General features: G+C 40.8%; 1 pseudogene; it reads right to left on the bottom strand.

The window, feature by feature from the left end:
* Positions 1-11,360: 11,360 nt before the first annotated feature.
* Positions 11,361-16,096, bottom strand: part of LOC116811092 (polyadenylate-binding protein 2-like) — a 33,188-nt pseudogene continuing 28,452 nt past the window's right edge.

Genomic DNA, 16,096 nt, shown 5'->3' with positions numbered 1-16,096 from the left:
GAAGGAAACTTGCGGGAGCAACCACGCAAAAAGCGCTCTGACAGCCTCAAAGTCTCGTGCAGAAGACACACGGTGGACAAGATCTGCCCTGCTAGGCTCACAGTCTGTCTCTTAATACTTGAAGGGTAGATTCAAAAGATGCCCAAATCTTAAAAGAAAAAACAAAATCCTTCACTTTCCAAATTCAGTGTCCACTGAAGTAGGTGCAAATAAGAACTGAGTTATCTTTTTCTTTTATTTCGGCTTTTTTGTTTTTGTTTGTTTTTTGGCTACTGAAGCCCTGACTGTCTTTTCATCTTTTGATCTCTGGCTCCGCACTCGGGGTGGGGAAGGCAGGAGGAGGTGGAGAGAGAGTGGGGGGAAACAGAGGGTTCTCTCCGCGTGCAGCCTAACCAGGCGGGTCGTGGCTGCAGTGCTGAAGCCGCTCCCCAGTCGCCTGGCTCCTAAGAACCTTCTTTGCAATGTGCAGCTAGCTCGCCCGCTCGCAGCCAAAGGGAGTTACCTCTCTGCAAACTCAGGCTGGCAGCGCTGGGCCGACGGGGGCGGGGGGGGTGGGGAGAAGGGTGGTGAGGGGGGTTGGCGGAGAGTAGCCGACTGAGGCAGCTGCGGGAGAGAAGACGGGAGGGGGGGAAGGCAGGGTGAGGGGAGGCGGGGTGGAGAGGAGGAGGACAAAGGCAGCCGTCAGTCCTACCAGGCACTTTCCTTGCTTCCTCCGAGTCTTTAGCAGCTTTTAAAAACTTCACCGAAGAGGAAAGGGCAGCTCCGGGCGGCGGCTTCGAAGCCGCCGCGCTGCAAGAGGCGTTGGCTGTCGCTGGAGCCGGGCTGGGGCTGGCGTGGTGCGTCCCTTCGGCTCCTGTACAGCACTGGAGCGGCTAGCTCGGCCCTTTTTCCCTCTGTCGCCTCCTCTGCCTCTGGGCTTGCTCCGGACCGTCCCGCTCTCCCAGCAAGCTGGCTCCCCGGGATCTCGGAGGGGGCGCTGGGAGGTGGAGAGCAAATGCAACAGTTTGCGAGTCGGGTCCCGCCCCCGCCGGGCCGGCCTCCTTGCCTTCCCACCTCCTTTTCCCTCCCCTCCCCTTTCCTTTTCTCCCCTCCCCTCACCGCGCGCTAACGCCTGCCTAGTGGCTTTGGAGAAACAAGTGCTGGCGCAGCGTGGGCGAGGGCAGGAGAGGCTAGCTCTAGCCCTGGAGGACCCCTGCTTCCTGAATAGCTCCTGCTTTCCTAAACCAAGGTTTAGGCGCCAGGGCTCCAGATTTCCTGGAGGCCAACACTCACCAAATTTGGTTCCAAAGCCCAATCTAAAAAACCAACAGGGTGGAGGCGAGGGAGGGAGGAAAAGGACGATAGGAGTACCTGCTCCTAATGGCTACCAGGGGTTCTTTTCAGGACTGATAAGAGCGCGCAGACGGGAGAGTGGGAGAGTCTCCTACAAACTGAGGAGCAAGCCGCGACCAAGCCAGCAGATACTTGCTGAAACCTTAGATTCCGTCATAGGGATAGATCGGGCCTCGTGGCATTGTGCCATTTGCTCTAGGAACCCTCAGCCCCAAGAATCAGAGGTCATTTCTACCCTCTTCTCTGCCTTTCTTCCTGTCTGAAATTGCCTTTAACCATGCATCTCTCATCCAGACTTGCAAAGGCAAAATCACCCAGACAAGCAGGTAAACACACGAACACTAAAAACACTTGCCATGTACACGTAGGCGCTCAATTTTGTCCAGAGCTCTGCAAACGTTTGCTTTGTATGCAGCCGCTTGCTTTTCCAAGTTGCCTTTGCATATTTTAAACTTTACAACTGGAACTATCCAAGGATACAACCTATATAGGGCTGCTTTTCGCTTCTTGATGGACAGCCAGGCGTGGAGGATGATGTGGGTTACTGCAACTGCTGTTTTGTGGAGGAGGTCCCATAAGCCCTGTGTAAAGGTGGAGATGCAAGTGGGAATGGAAAGAGAGAGAAAATGTAAACGTAAACCTATAAGGAAAACAGCTTTCCTTTATGTCAGTAGAGACCCTGGGCCTCCCTATGTTTTAAATTCCTTTGACTTCTGATTCTGGGGAGGCTCTCTGTTCCAAAAGTCATTCCGAGAGATTTTTGTCTGGATCTCTTTCGCTTTTTGCAGTCTTCTACAGAGAAAAGATGGGTTGTAGCTTTGTTGTAGCTTTATCTTGTGCACAACCAAACATCATAGGCATTTACTTACCTTGACCAAAGAAGGTAACTCAAACCTAAAGGCAAGGAAAACTGGATATGATAGGCTCTATTTCACAGACGAACAGGCTGAAACAAGGACATAATTTGTTCTATGTTCCACATTGGTAAAACCTAAACTAGTCTTCCAGTCCATCGCTATTTGAGCTAGACTCTAGACTCATCAATCTCATTGTCATTTGGGAAATGGCTATAAATGAACCTCCCAGGACACAAAGGCCTGAAGACCCTTTCACCCGAGGAGGTGAAAAATTATTTCCTGAGATTTTAATGGCTACAGCCTTCCTTGAATATACCTCAACCATATGTAAGTAGAATGCGTAGATACTTCAACCTTATTTGAATACTTATTGCAACATTTAATCCCACCACAACTTTCAACTAGCATTGCTCAATAGGAATTGAGTGGGCTGGCAGGATGGTAGAATGGAATTAACATAGGTCTCAGAGCCAGGAGAACTATTTGTCTACAGATTAACAGTGAAGGAAGGTGCAAAAATCACTGAATGAACAATGGACAGGAGTGAGGAGGACATATAGACACAAAGAGGCCTGAAAAAAACTTAAGGTGAGAAATAATGCTCTGAAGTTACTCTGAATAAAAAGCAGTCTGACATTCAAACCTGGGTCTGAAAGACACCAAGGTTTATGTTGCTTCCACATCACCAACATTGTCTTCACAGTTTCCACATCTGAAAACTGTTGCCAATATAAGTTACCCTCAGAAGGCTAGTGTATCATTTAAAAGACATAATGTGTATAGAATAAACTTGTAAACAGGAAAGCATTTTACAAATCTGAAGGATTACTATGTTATTTTTATTTTTAAAGATGGTGCTGTCAACAAATATATCATTATCAGGAAAGGTTAACTACTATAAGCATATTAGGGCCATATACTTTATTTGGATTTTGAACTCTGATCTTCCAGCTCAAATCTCATTTTCTTCCCATTGCTTTTAAGAACAAGAGACAATTATTGAATAATATTATATAAGTTCACTGTTTGTACCAGCTTTCTTCTTTCTCCTCCTGTTCTTTGCAGTGTTTTAGTAATCAAATGGAACCAGAGGTGTTCTCTCAGATTAGTCAGGTTGAGAGTAAGTTTCTGCTATAAGCTTCCTCTGCAACTTCAAGAGGGATTTATTAATGAAGTCTTCCCTGCTCTGGAAAGCCAGGATGAGCTGACCTTTGGAAAATGGTGACCATCGGGTTTTATTTCCTAAGTATCTCACACATCTGCCCACTTATTTCATCTCTGCTGTTGCCAACCTAGTTCACTTCCAGAAGGCACCATTCTCTTCCACCTGGAGCACTGTAAATGGTCATCCTCCCTCCACTCTTTCCTAGAATCAGTTCTGCATTGTGCAGCCAGAGGGTTTCTTTTTAATAGCCGTACTGAGGTATAATTGATATATACAATAAACTGCATATATTTAAAGTTGCATAAATTGATCATTTTTGACACACACGTGCACTCATGAAACCATCACTCAATCAAGATAGTGAACATATCTATGATTCCAAAAGTTTTTATTGTGCACTTTGTACATTTTCCCTCCACCTCTCCCATACTCCTCCTCCTCAGGCAACAAATGATCTGCTTTCTGGCAGTATAGACTGTTTTTCACTTTCCAGAGTTTTATGTCAGTGGAACTATACAGCATGTACTCTTTTTTTTTTTTTTTTTGACTTGGATCTTTCACTGAGCACAATGCCCTTGATGTACATTTAAACTGTTATGTATATCACTAGTTCATTCTTCTTTATTGCTAAGTAGTATTCTATTGCATTGCTGTACTATGCTTTGTTTATCCATTCACTTTTAATGGACATTTGGGTTCTTTTCAGTTTGGGGCTACTACAAATAAAGCTGCTATAAATATTTGTATAAACGTCTTTGTATGGATGTATTCTTTCATTTCTCTCAGGTAAATACTTAGCCATGGAATGGGTGAGTCGTAGGGTAGGTATACACCTACTTTTGTAAGAAACTTCCAAATCATCTTCCTAAGTGATTGTACCGTTTTACATTTCCACCTCACCAATACTTGGTGTGGTCAGTCTTTTTAATTTTAGTATTCTAATTAGAGGTGTCTTTCCCATTTAATTTTTTTCTCCCATGAATAAAGATGCAGAGCATTTTTCATGTGCTTATTTTACAATAGTATACTTTCTTTGATGAAGACTGCAAATTTTTTCTCTTTTTTTAAAAATTGGGCTACTTGTAATTTATTATGGGGGTTTTAGAGTTATGTATTCTGAACACAATTCCTTTATCAGAAATATGATTTAACAATATTTTATCTGTAGTTTGTCTTCATTATCATACCAGTGTCTTTTGAAGCACAAACATTTTAAATTCTGATGAAGTCCAGTTCATCACTTTGTTCACTTATGAATTATGTTAACTTGTGGATTATGGTGTCAGATATAATAAATCATTTTTCAACTCAAGATCACACAGATTCCCATCTGTGTTTTCTTCTAGAAGTTGTATAGCTTTCAGTTTTACAGTTAGGTCTGTGATCCATTTTGAATTAAGTTTTGTAGACAGATACCCAACTTTTAATATAGGTGTCCTATTGTTTTGGCACCATTTTTTGAAAATACTATTCTCTCTCCACTTTGTTGTCCTTGAATCTTTGTCAATAATTAACTCTCAATATATATTTGCATAGGGAGTTTTTTAGAAAGTTTAATCTGGTCATATTATTTCCCTACTTAAGTCCTGTCACTGTCTCCCCATTGCTCTTAATAGAAAAGTTCAAAACATTAACCATACCCCACATGATCTGCCTCTCTGATCTCATCTCATACACCCTTCCTCCTGTTTTCTGAGATTCACTCACACTGGCCTTTATTCAGTTCCTCCAATGACTCCATAATCCTTCCTGCCTTTGCATATTCTGTTCCCTCTACCTGCAATGTTGGTTCATCTTTCTCTCTATTTATCTAGTTAATGCCTATGCATATCAACACATTCAGGAATTCTTCCTGAACCACCTAGGCTAGCTCAAGCCCCTCACCCACTCACCTTTTAATATATTTTAATAGCACCCAGTATTTGTTTGTTGGAGGACTTCTCACAATCTGTTTTCCTCACTGAACTGTATGTTTCCTAAGAGCAGGAATCATGTTAGTTTTTGCTCATCATTGAATCCTTAGGACTCAGCCTGGTGTGGGACATGGCCATTGTTTCATAAATATTTTTTGAATAAATGAATAGATTTTATTTCCACAGAATTAAAATTCTGTTTCCAAACTGGGAGTTTGGTTTTGGGGGGTTGCCAAATGCCCTGTGATTTCAGCATATTTAGGTATGTAATAAACCTTTTTTCAACTTATCAGCAAAGTAGAGAATCACTCCAATTCATGCACTGAACGAATATTTGTTAAGCATTTACTATTTGCCAGGCTCTGTGCTAGGCACTTGGAATTCTTTGATGAATAGGACACTGTGGACCCTGCATTTAAGGAGCTCATTCATGATCCAGGAAGGAGAGTGAAGAACAATTTAAATAATTACATTTGAACTGGATTGGAGATGAAAAGAGGGGCTTATGAATATTTCAGAGTTCTTGCCTCTGCCGATTTGTGGACATCTGCTATTTCCTTTGCACAGATGCTTATAAAGGACTACTTTCTCATCTCAATATTCTTTCTGTCCTCAATGTTGAAGCCATCATCTCATCTTATCCTTTCTCATAGCTCCAGCCCTAACTTCTCCCCTGGCTGCCATCTTCCAGGCTATCTTCAACAAAATGAGAACAGAGGGTTTTTTCTTAAAAGACAACTCTGATAGCATCTGTCCTCTGCTCTATAACCCTCAATTACCTGCATCAGGGGTTTGAAACCCAAATATCTCTTAAGTAACAAAAATGAGTGAAAAGAGCTTGGTATTAGAGAGATAAAGGGGAGTGGTGGCAGCTGTAATCGACTAGGGATCAGATGCCCCATGTAAAGTGGGCAGCCACTACGCAGCTCCAACTGATTGCTGTCAGTCAGGAATGTGGCCTCAATGTTCCAGATGTTTCATTATTTTCAAGAACAGCAGCATTCCATATTTTAATGTGGCATCTCTCGATTTTTGAAAATGATGGCTATTAATTCATATGGTTTAAAATCATCATGCAGGCCAAACCACTGCAGGCCAAACAACACATGTCTGTTGATAAGAATCAGTTTGTGGGCTGCCAGTCTGCAAACACTGGCCTGCAGATTCATGTCCAAGTCCCATAGCCTAGCCTTTACAGTACATCACAATCAAGTTTCAATTTTTCTTTACAGTCTCTTCTCACACTTCTTCCTCCTACCAACCACCAATCTTTTTAGCCACATCAGACATCTTGGGCTCCCTCTGAATATGCTCCATACTACTGAAGACCTGACTATCTTTGGACCTTGCTGTTACCTTTTACTGAAATTTTATCCCCCCTCACTTCCTTCATGACCAAATTCAACTTATCTTTCAAACGACAGCCCAAATGTTGAATTCTTTGGGATTCAATATTGGGAATTCTTTTCTAGATTGATTAATCATAATTAATTTGTATAGTACTTTATTTCTATCTCTTTTAAAATACTTATCACAACCAGATATGTATACTAATTTTATAGATGGAGAACTATAAATATCGAAACAAATCTTTCTCCTCCACCAGGCAGTATCTCCCACCTCGTGCATTGCCATTCCTTTTTCTAATTTGTTAACAAATAAGTGGAAATTTTCACTGTATGCCAGGCACTCTGCTAGACACTGGGAATAAGAGGTCTACATATTTTGTTTAACCAAAATATAGGCATACAATATGAAATGCGGCCAGGAGCATTGGCTCATGCCTGTAATCCTAGCACTTTGGGAGGCCAAGGTGGGCTGATCATGAGGTTAGGAGTTTGAGACCAGCCTGACCAACATGGTGAAACCCCGTCTCTACTAAAAATACAAAAATTAGTCGGGCATGGTGGCGCATGCCTGTAATCCCAGCTACTCGGGAAGCTGAGGCAGGAGAATCAATTGAACTCCGGAGGCAGAGGTTGCAGTGAGAGAGATCATGCCACTGCACTCCAGCTTGGGTGACAGAGTAAGACTCCATCTCAAAAAAAAAAAAAAAATAAATAAATTCAAATATGTTACAAAAGTAGTATAAGAAAGAGAGGGGCTTGTCTATACTTCTGCTGTTTTACTCCTAATGATAACTTACTAGGAACCCACTGTGATATACTGGCATTGCAGAACACTGATAATTACATATTTTTGCATAAGAAACCAAGCAGTTTTATTCCTACTTTATAGAGGGGTTACCTGAGGCTCAGAAATATTAGGTAATTTGCCCAAGGTCAGCCAGCTAATCAGAGGCAGGGCCAGTACTATGAACCTAGGTGTTCTATTAGAATGCAACTGATCTCTTACCACTCTACTTCAACTACCTCTCTGATGCTATAGTGTGGTGCTCTGTTCATCCATAATATAAGAACCAGACATTAGGTAAGCAGGGATGTTATTGAATCTTTGTTATAGCAAGGCATTTTGTAACAGAGTTGTACAGTTACATCTGATGAAAAATAAAAATAATTTCCATTCTTATTTATATGCCATGTGACCTCTGTCTTAATCACTTAACCACTTTAAACCTCATTTTACTATTTTTCTAAAATGGAGATAATAACTTCTTTCTTGATGATTTGTTGTGAAAAACCTAGTAAAATGATGAATGCAAAGAAAATGCATAGTAAAGATTATTTTAATTGTCTATTATGTGACAACATGTATATTGTGTAATTGTTATAATATCTCTCCAAGTGAAATATTATTGTTTGTTATTATTCCCATTTTAAAGGTAACAATATTGAGGCAGAGTTAAAGGTTGAAGCCTGGTTTCTTTGACACAAAACTGACTGTCATATTACTTCTCGGGCATTAGGCAACAGTTAATTACTGGTATCATTTGTGTAGTGCTATTTGCTTTTCAAAATGCCTAAGGATATTTGACCCCAAGTTCAGGTGCCAGGGATAACATTTTGGATTCAAAGTTTAAACTCCACATTTAAAAGATTTCAAAACATGTGAAACAGAGGTCAACAGTTGAAAATTAGTTTAGCAAGGTCCCTCTTCCTCCCTACCCACATTTCACTCTTCCCCAGGAAAAAAGCCCTATCCCTGTCTACTCTAGAAACGTCCTTGGCAGCATTCTTTGCTGCAAAACATATATTTGTAGATGGCAAAATACTGGGAATCTTGGCTCATTTTCATTTAGGCTGCACCAGGTACTGAGGTGGGACTCAGTAGCTGCCAAAAGGGAAAATGACCACCAATCAAAGAACATATGTCACCTTTGGGCCTTTAAGAATGGAGTATTCTGGGGAAATCAGAATGAGACCAAAGATGCAATTGAGGCTACTGCTGTCTTTCACGGTAACAGAACCTCGCTGTAGAATTCAAAGGTACTAAATGATTGCTATCATATCCGTATTACTTCTCTGGTGAAATAATACAAATGATGAGGAGGGATGCCTTCACCCTGTCTTCGCACCTTCATTCTCTGGCAGCCGTGATACCACCTGACTTTTGTACAGGACATTGTGGTAGACAAAGAACATTTGCATGTAATACCTCAGTCAATTTTCATAGAGACTTTTGGAGTTAAGCACAGCATGCACTATTATCTCTGTTGCACAGGAGAGGAACCTGAGCCTCTGAAAGCTTAAGTGACTCACCCAAGGTCCTTTAGCTATTCAGACGCAGAGAAATATGGGACACACATTATCCTTTGTCAGAATTATTTCTTCCACACCAGGGTTTTAAGAAATTAGCCCCACTCATCAAGTGATCCCTGGTCCCCAGAGATACAAATTATTTGCTGCTAACTGAAAACTTTGGTTAGGGTTGGACTGGCTCTATCTTGACTTGAGGACAAATTCTTTGTACTCATTTCCTGGCAGCTGCTTCTGGGAATGGGTGACAGCAAAGTCACAAGGGAATAGCACTGATGATGTGTTATAGGTGGACTCCCACAATTCTTTGTTAATGCCTTCCTCTACTTGCCTAACAGAGAAGTATGACATATCTCAGAAGTCCCTGAGGAAATGCCCCCAGCCCCCTTAGTTTCACTCTGATCCAGGGCAGATAACTACTTAGAATATCATGAATCAACTTGTGAACATCAGAAGTTTCCTTAATTTCTGGCCAAGTAAAAATGTAAGTTAATAAAAAGAAGGGGTGTTATTCTCTCATATTTTGGAAAGTACAGGGTTATCAGTAGGAATTCCTATACCTAATGAGTCACAAACAGTGCTTTGGTATTTGTCAGTTGAAAATCTGTTACTTTATTTAGATAGATGATTCAAGCTTTTGTAAACTAAAATTTTGAATTATTATGATCAAAGCCATGGAGAAAAACAAACAGTATTTTTCAAGAGACCAAAACTGATTACATTCTCGTAGAATACCAATTCTGGCTATATTATTTCCTGAATCAACTGAAATCTGGGACTAACACATATTCAAATACAACAATCAAATACTAGCTTATCAGAAATAGCCCCTTTGTCTCCCATTCAGCATTATCATCCCTTAGTCACCTGCTTTTCAATGCTGGCCAAAATGTAATTGTGTGCACTGTGGCAGTGTCCAGAAAACTTGGATGCAAAGCTGTTAAAAGCAGTTCCTGTCAAAGATGGCAAACCAGGACAGCGATATGGACACAAAAGGAGTACAATATTGCAAGGACATTTAGCTTGTGTGTTCAGATTGAAATGAAAGGGCCTTATCAAGGAATAACTAGGTTATGGTTCTATTATCTATTATAGGAAATAAGTGATGGACTATTATAGCAGCTAACATTTATTACACACTAACTAAGTGCTAGCCATTTCTCTCTCTCTCTTTCTTTCTTTCTTTCTTTCTTTTTTCTCTTTCTTTCATTTCTTTTTTGATTGTTTGTCTCTGAGATGGGGTTTCTCTTTGTCGCCCAGGCTACTGGAGTGCAGTGGTACAATCTTGTCTCATTGCAGCCTCTGCCTCCTAAGTTCAAATGATTCTCCTGGCTCAGCCTCCCGAGTAGCTGGGACTACAGGCGTGCGCCACCACACCTAGCTAATTTTTGTCTTTTTAGTAGAGGTGGAGTTTCACTATGTTGGCCAGACAGGTCTTGAACTCCTGACCTCAGCTTATCCACCCGCCTCAGCCTCCCAAAGTGCTGGGATTATGGGTGTGAGCCACCGTGCCCGGCCTAGCCATTCTTCTAAGAGCCTCACATGAACTAACTCACTTAATATGAACATGATCTCAGCCATTCTTCTAACTGCTTTATGTGAATGAACTGAATCCTCACAACAATCCTATTAGAAAGGTACTATTATTATTTTTATTTTACGGATGAGGAAAGAGAAGCTCAGAGAATACAGCAACTTGTTGAAAGTCATACAGGTGGCCGGGCATGGTGGCTCACGCCTGTAATCCCAGCACTTTGGGAGGCTGAGGCGGGTGGATCACGAGGTCAGGAGATCAAGACCACGGTGAAACCCCGTCTCTACTAAAAATACAAAAAATTAGCCGGGCGCGGTGGCAGGCACCTGTAGTTCCAGCTACTCTGGAGGCTGAGGCAGGAGAATGGCGTGAACCCGGGAGGCGGAGCTTGCAGTGAGCCAAGATCGCGCCACTGCACTCCAGCCTGGGTGACAGAGCAAGACTCCGTCTCAAAAAAAAAAAAAAAAAAAAAAAGAAAGTCATACAGGTAATAAACAATAAAGTCAGGATTGGAACCCCTGAACTTGGCTCTAGAGCTTATGTTATCCTGACTACTAAATGATATTTGTATGTCATGTGTATGGGCCTTTTCTCTTAGTCAAAATGCACCTACTATGTGCTAAACATGCTCTCGAGAAGCTCATAATACAAAGTGAAGAGCCAAAGTCATCATTTTTCAACATTCATGGAATAGACTTCTATTTTGTTGAAATATCAGAACAACTGGTACATGTACAGCAGGTTAGACTTTTCAAAGCTTTCCCCCCCCATGTAATCCTAACACACTTTATGAGTTCAGCTGGGGAGGTTTTTCCTTTTTTCATCTGCTTTTCATTTTTCTAATTCATTTTCCCTTCCTTTCTCTTTTTCCCAATATACACTTCATTTTCAGTAAGGGGAATATTATATTATTTTAGCCTGGCCCCTGTAGCTCAACCTCAGGGCCCATTGCTAAAACCACTGTAGAATTGAGAGCTGGAACTGTCGTAGTTTGTAGTACAGGAACCAGGGCCTCTGGAAAACCTGTCTGTTGTGCTGATGCCTGGTCTGTTGGTTTATTTGGGGATCACCTTGATCTTTCTTCCTCTATATAGAAAGACCAAGGAAGTCCTTTCTGACTCTTAGTTTCAGAACTCTGCATATACAAACCCCTTGGAATGGCCTCTAATTAGTCAAAGAGTATGGTAACACTGTTGACTGAACCACAACCATAAAAGCGTGCTTCCAGCACTTCTGCTGTTGCATCATAGTTCACATTGCCAACATAGATGGAAGCGACATCAGCCTTCATCTTCTCCTCAATGGATGATCACTGGGCTAGCATTGTCTAGAGGTAGACTTACATTCATCTGCTTGTCTACTTCATTCTGTAGCTCCCGAAGCTTTTCAGCTTCTTCCTCTGTCTTCCTTACTTGAGCTCAGGGTCCTCAATGCTACCATACCCCAGATCATCCACGAATAGTCCTGGCTCCTCTTTCTCATCCTGCCTGCTAGAGGCTCCTGATCCAGGACCAGGGCTTCCCTTTTTGGGGTCTGGTTCAGGCTTGGGCTTTAGCAGCAACTCCTCAAACTCCAGTTCCTCAGACTCCAGGTTGTTCCCATAGTCCACTGCATCCTCCAGTTCCCAATCCTGGCCTCCCTATCTGCCTGGGCAAAAGATGGTGACTCCACTGCCCTAGCCCAGAGCCTGGACACTTGCAACTGCAGCTACTGCTGCCACTCCAAGAAGGTATTTTTATTCTCATTTCATAGATGAGGAAACTGAGGCCCTTAAAGTTTAAATAGCTTGCTCAATTCCACACAGTTTGAAAATGATAAAGACAAGATTCAACCATCTTCTTTATTCTTTATTTTTACTTTTTCTAAGAGATGGGGTTTTGCTATATGGCCCAGCCTGGACTCGAACTTTTAGGCTCAAGCAATTTTTCTGCCTCAGCCTCCCCAGTAGCTGGGGCTACAGTCACATGCCACTGTGCATGGCTCAAGATTCAGATATCTTCTGACTCTACAGCTTGTGCTCTCTGAACTACTGTATGCCATATTGCATTAATGTCTCGACCACCTTGGGCTCAGAATGGCTATGCTCAAATACTATGGCATTGGCTTTAGTTGGTTAGAGGATATATTTTGACTTCTTTAACCTGCCATCTTTATCCGTGAGAATTACTAGCTCAAAGTCAAGATGTTCCACACTGGATTGAGACAACAAAAGTCATGAACAATCCAAAATCATAATACCTTGATATGTGTCTTAGGTCTGATATTGATCCTTGATAAATCTTTGAATTACTTCGTGCCTCAGTTTCTACAGGTTTCTTAATGACGGAAATAGCACCTGGCCTACAACTTCTGCCATTAGAAAATCATATGTGAACAAGTAATAACACAAATCAAAGAAGAAAATACTTGTATAATAGTAAGATTGTGTGAATGTAAAAGATCATTAATGACTTGTCTTTGGTTTTCATAAATATGGAGTTTTATTAGCTCGGAATCCTGGTTGCAAGAGAAGCCCAGTTGAGTTCACTTAAGCAAAAAGAAAAATGTCATAACTTAGCCTATGGATCTGTTTGTAAGTAAGCCTACAAAGATGTCTCACAGAACAAGAATTCTACTGGGCTTCAGATGCCATTGAAATAGGGACTCAATGCTCTCAGGACTCTTTCTCTCCCTCCATTTTCTCTGCTTCTCTTGGCATGTCTTGTCTTCTCTCCACTGACCACTTTCTTTATTCTAAGTCCACATGGGAGAAAATGGCCATTGCTAACATTGCTGAAGTTCAAATTAAGAACCAAACTAAGGTGAAATCTCTTGGTCCAGAAGTCCAAGTGAGGACTTATTGTACAAGCTTGGATCAGATGTCCACCTTTTCGCCAATTAATTGTCACCATAGAGTGGAATCTCATTGTAGGAACCTCTTAGACCTCAGCAACCATGTAAATGAGGGGGTTCCTTTTGGAAAAATTGAGGGATAGTTTCCTTAAACTGGAGTTTCTGAGAAGACAATCAAATAAATAGATTTCATATACAGAGTCAGAAAGTACACATTTTTGAGAACTACTACAGCCTGAGGACCTTATTAGTGAGATTTGGAGATGAGTTTCTCTGTGTATATCAATAGATCTGTGCTCTCTCTTAACCCTATCAATGATCCATAAAATGTCTATGCTTTGAGGCCGCTAAACAGCATTTCCAGAGATGTTGATAAACACTTCATCATCTTCTTCCTTTACAGTAGAATAGATGAATGACTACTGTTCTAGAGGACATAATATGAGAAGTCTTTTAGCTGTGACATTTTATGGTTTTTCTATTGTAAGTCTCCTATAGTGGCAACAGCCTTCATCCACCTGCTATGATTTCCAAGGAACCTGAGCTTTATTGATATTCCCCAGAATACTACAATTAGTTTTCTGTTTGTTGTAAGGCTAAGGCTTCAATTCAATGCCCCTTTCCTTAGGAGTGGTCACCTATAAAGTTTTTGCAGTCATTGGCACATCAATATGAATGAATTGACCAGATCATTTCCTTAGAGCATATTGACTTAGAGAGAGGGAAAAAGGAGAACATTGGGAAGGCAATGAAAATGTGGGCTTCCTGTCAGGGAAAACAGGAAAGTTGAGTACAAGAAGGAATGACTGGAGGCTCAAAAGACAAAGGTTTTCTCCTTCACCATTACAGAGGTACACCTTCCTGGCTGTACAAAGTGCCTGGATACCATCAGCAACTGGGCTAATGCTGTTGATGACATTCTCATATCCTTCAATCTTATCAGATTCCTGATCAGGATTCTGTAATAAGATGCTCTCTGGTACCTATAGCTAGCAACCCATGCCTTTTAGCTCCCCTGCCCTTGGGATCAAATAGGAACACAGCTACTAATAATTTCATCAATATAGTAATATACTGTCCATAAGAACTCTTCTGTGTGTTATCTAATCTGATCTTCACAACTTTCCTATAAAGTATGTTGGGCAATGACTATTCTTCCATTGAGGAAACTGAGGATCAGTTGAATTAAATATTACAGGCACAAAGCATGTATATGTCAAAAAGACCTAGCCTGTTCACTTTACAAAAATAAGGATCTTGTGTGCTTTGTTTATTGTTCTTATCTCTGGCCCCTTGCACTAAGCTAGACATTTAGGACGAACTCAGTTGCGATTTGTTGAATGAATAAATTAATTTTCTTCACTTCGACTCACATCTTCTCTGACTCTCAAACTTATGCTCTATATTGTGAGGGAAGCAAACAAGAAATTATATTTGAGGAACACCTTAGGCCCTATATATGCATATTTTATTTAATCCTCATTAGAATTCTGCAAAGTAGGGATTATTCTTTCTCTCTGAGGTTCAGAGAGGTATAGCTTCTTACAGCTGGGAACTTACAGAGCTGGTATTTGAACCCAGGCATCTTGGCTCCATAGCCCTCAGGACTGCATTCATATAGAATTGCAATATCAGTTCCCCTCATTTCCCAGAGTCAGAATGAGAGGAAAATGAATGCATGCAAGTCACCAAAGAGATCGAAATGTTGTCCAAAATGAGAGACAATCATTAATATTGCTGGCTCATTCTGTCAAACTTTATTTTTCCTTGATAAAAATTTACCTTTCCCAAACCCATTTCCTCCAAGAAGCTCACCTTAAGTGTAAAGGATTTACAGTGCCTCAAGTCACCCACCTGCTGACTCAGGCCCTTCTAAACTTCCAATAAACTGAAATGAAAGAAAATTTTTAATTTGTATATATTTTTTCAAAGTCTTTCTGGACAGAGGTTATGCCTTTGATTGGGTTATAGAAATAACTACCATTCAATGATGAAACTCAATGATTATTAAATAAAATCATTTACTCAGTGGTAGATAGCAATAACAACAACAACAATAATTTTTTAATCACTTCTATGTGCATTGTGCTTTCCAGTTTATAAAGTTCTGTCACTTTCAGTAACTCAGTTCAGGACCTTCGTCTCCCACTCTCATACCCTTTTATCACTCTTTTAAATCCTTAAAACCAGCTGTGTTTTCACTTACCACATTTTGTTCAGAAGTTTGTATTTGTATTGGACTCTTGGTCCAAAACCAGCGATGCCCGACCTGGTTTTTCAACACCTTGGGAAGCTTTTGTTCACATTATTTCTTCTCCTTGAAATGCCCTTCTTCCTCTTCCTGCTCCTTTTATTAGACTCTTACTTGTCTTCCAAGGCTCAGCTCAAACTTTACATTTTCTGTGAAGCATACCAGATCCACTCCAACTCACAGTGTTCTTGTCCTTCTCAGAAGGCCTGGAACACTTCTACCACTCATTTGGCACTTAGCAGACTATGCTTAATATTATTAATATTTTGTATACATCCTTACTATCCAGCAAACAATTGGTGTTCAATAAATGTTGGCTGATCATATTGCCAGTGATCCCAGTAATGTACCATGAACTTTTCCAAATGTATGGAAATTAAATTTATTTCAATTAAAAAATATACAATGCTTACTTTTGTTCATATTGCACTTGCTCACATTCTCACTCTATACAGCATGTAATAGAGAGAACCTTGAATGTAGAATGATAGACATGAGTTGGAACTCTAGATTAATCATTTTTAGCTCTGTGAACTTAAGTCCCTTTACCTTATTT

The sequence above is a fragment of the Hylobates moloch genome, unplaced genomic scaffold (genome assembly GCF_009828535.3).
Source record: "Hylobates moloch isolate HMO894 unplaced genomic scaffold, HMol_V3 SCAFFOLD_7, whole genome shotgun sequence".
Lineage (NCBI taxonomy): Eukaryota > Metazoa > Chordata > Mammalia > Primates > Hylobatidae > Hylobates > Hylobates moloch.
Note: the sequence above shows the minus strand (reverse complement) of the source record. Positions and strands in the feature narration are given on the sequence as shown.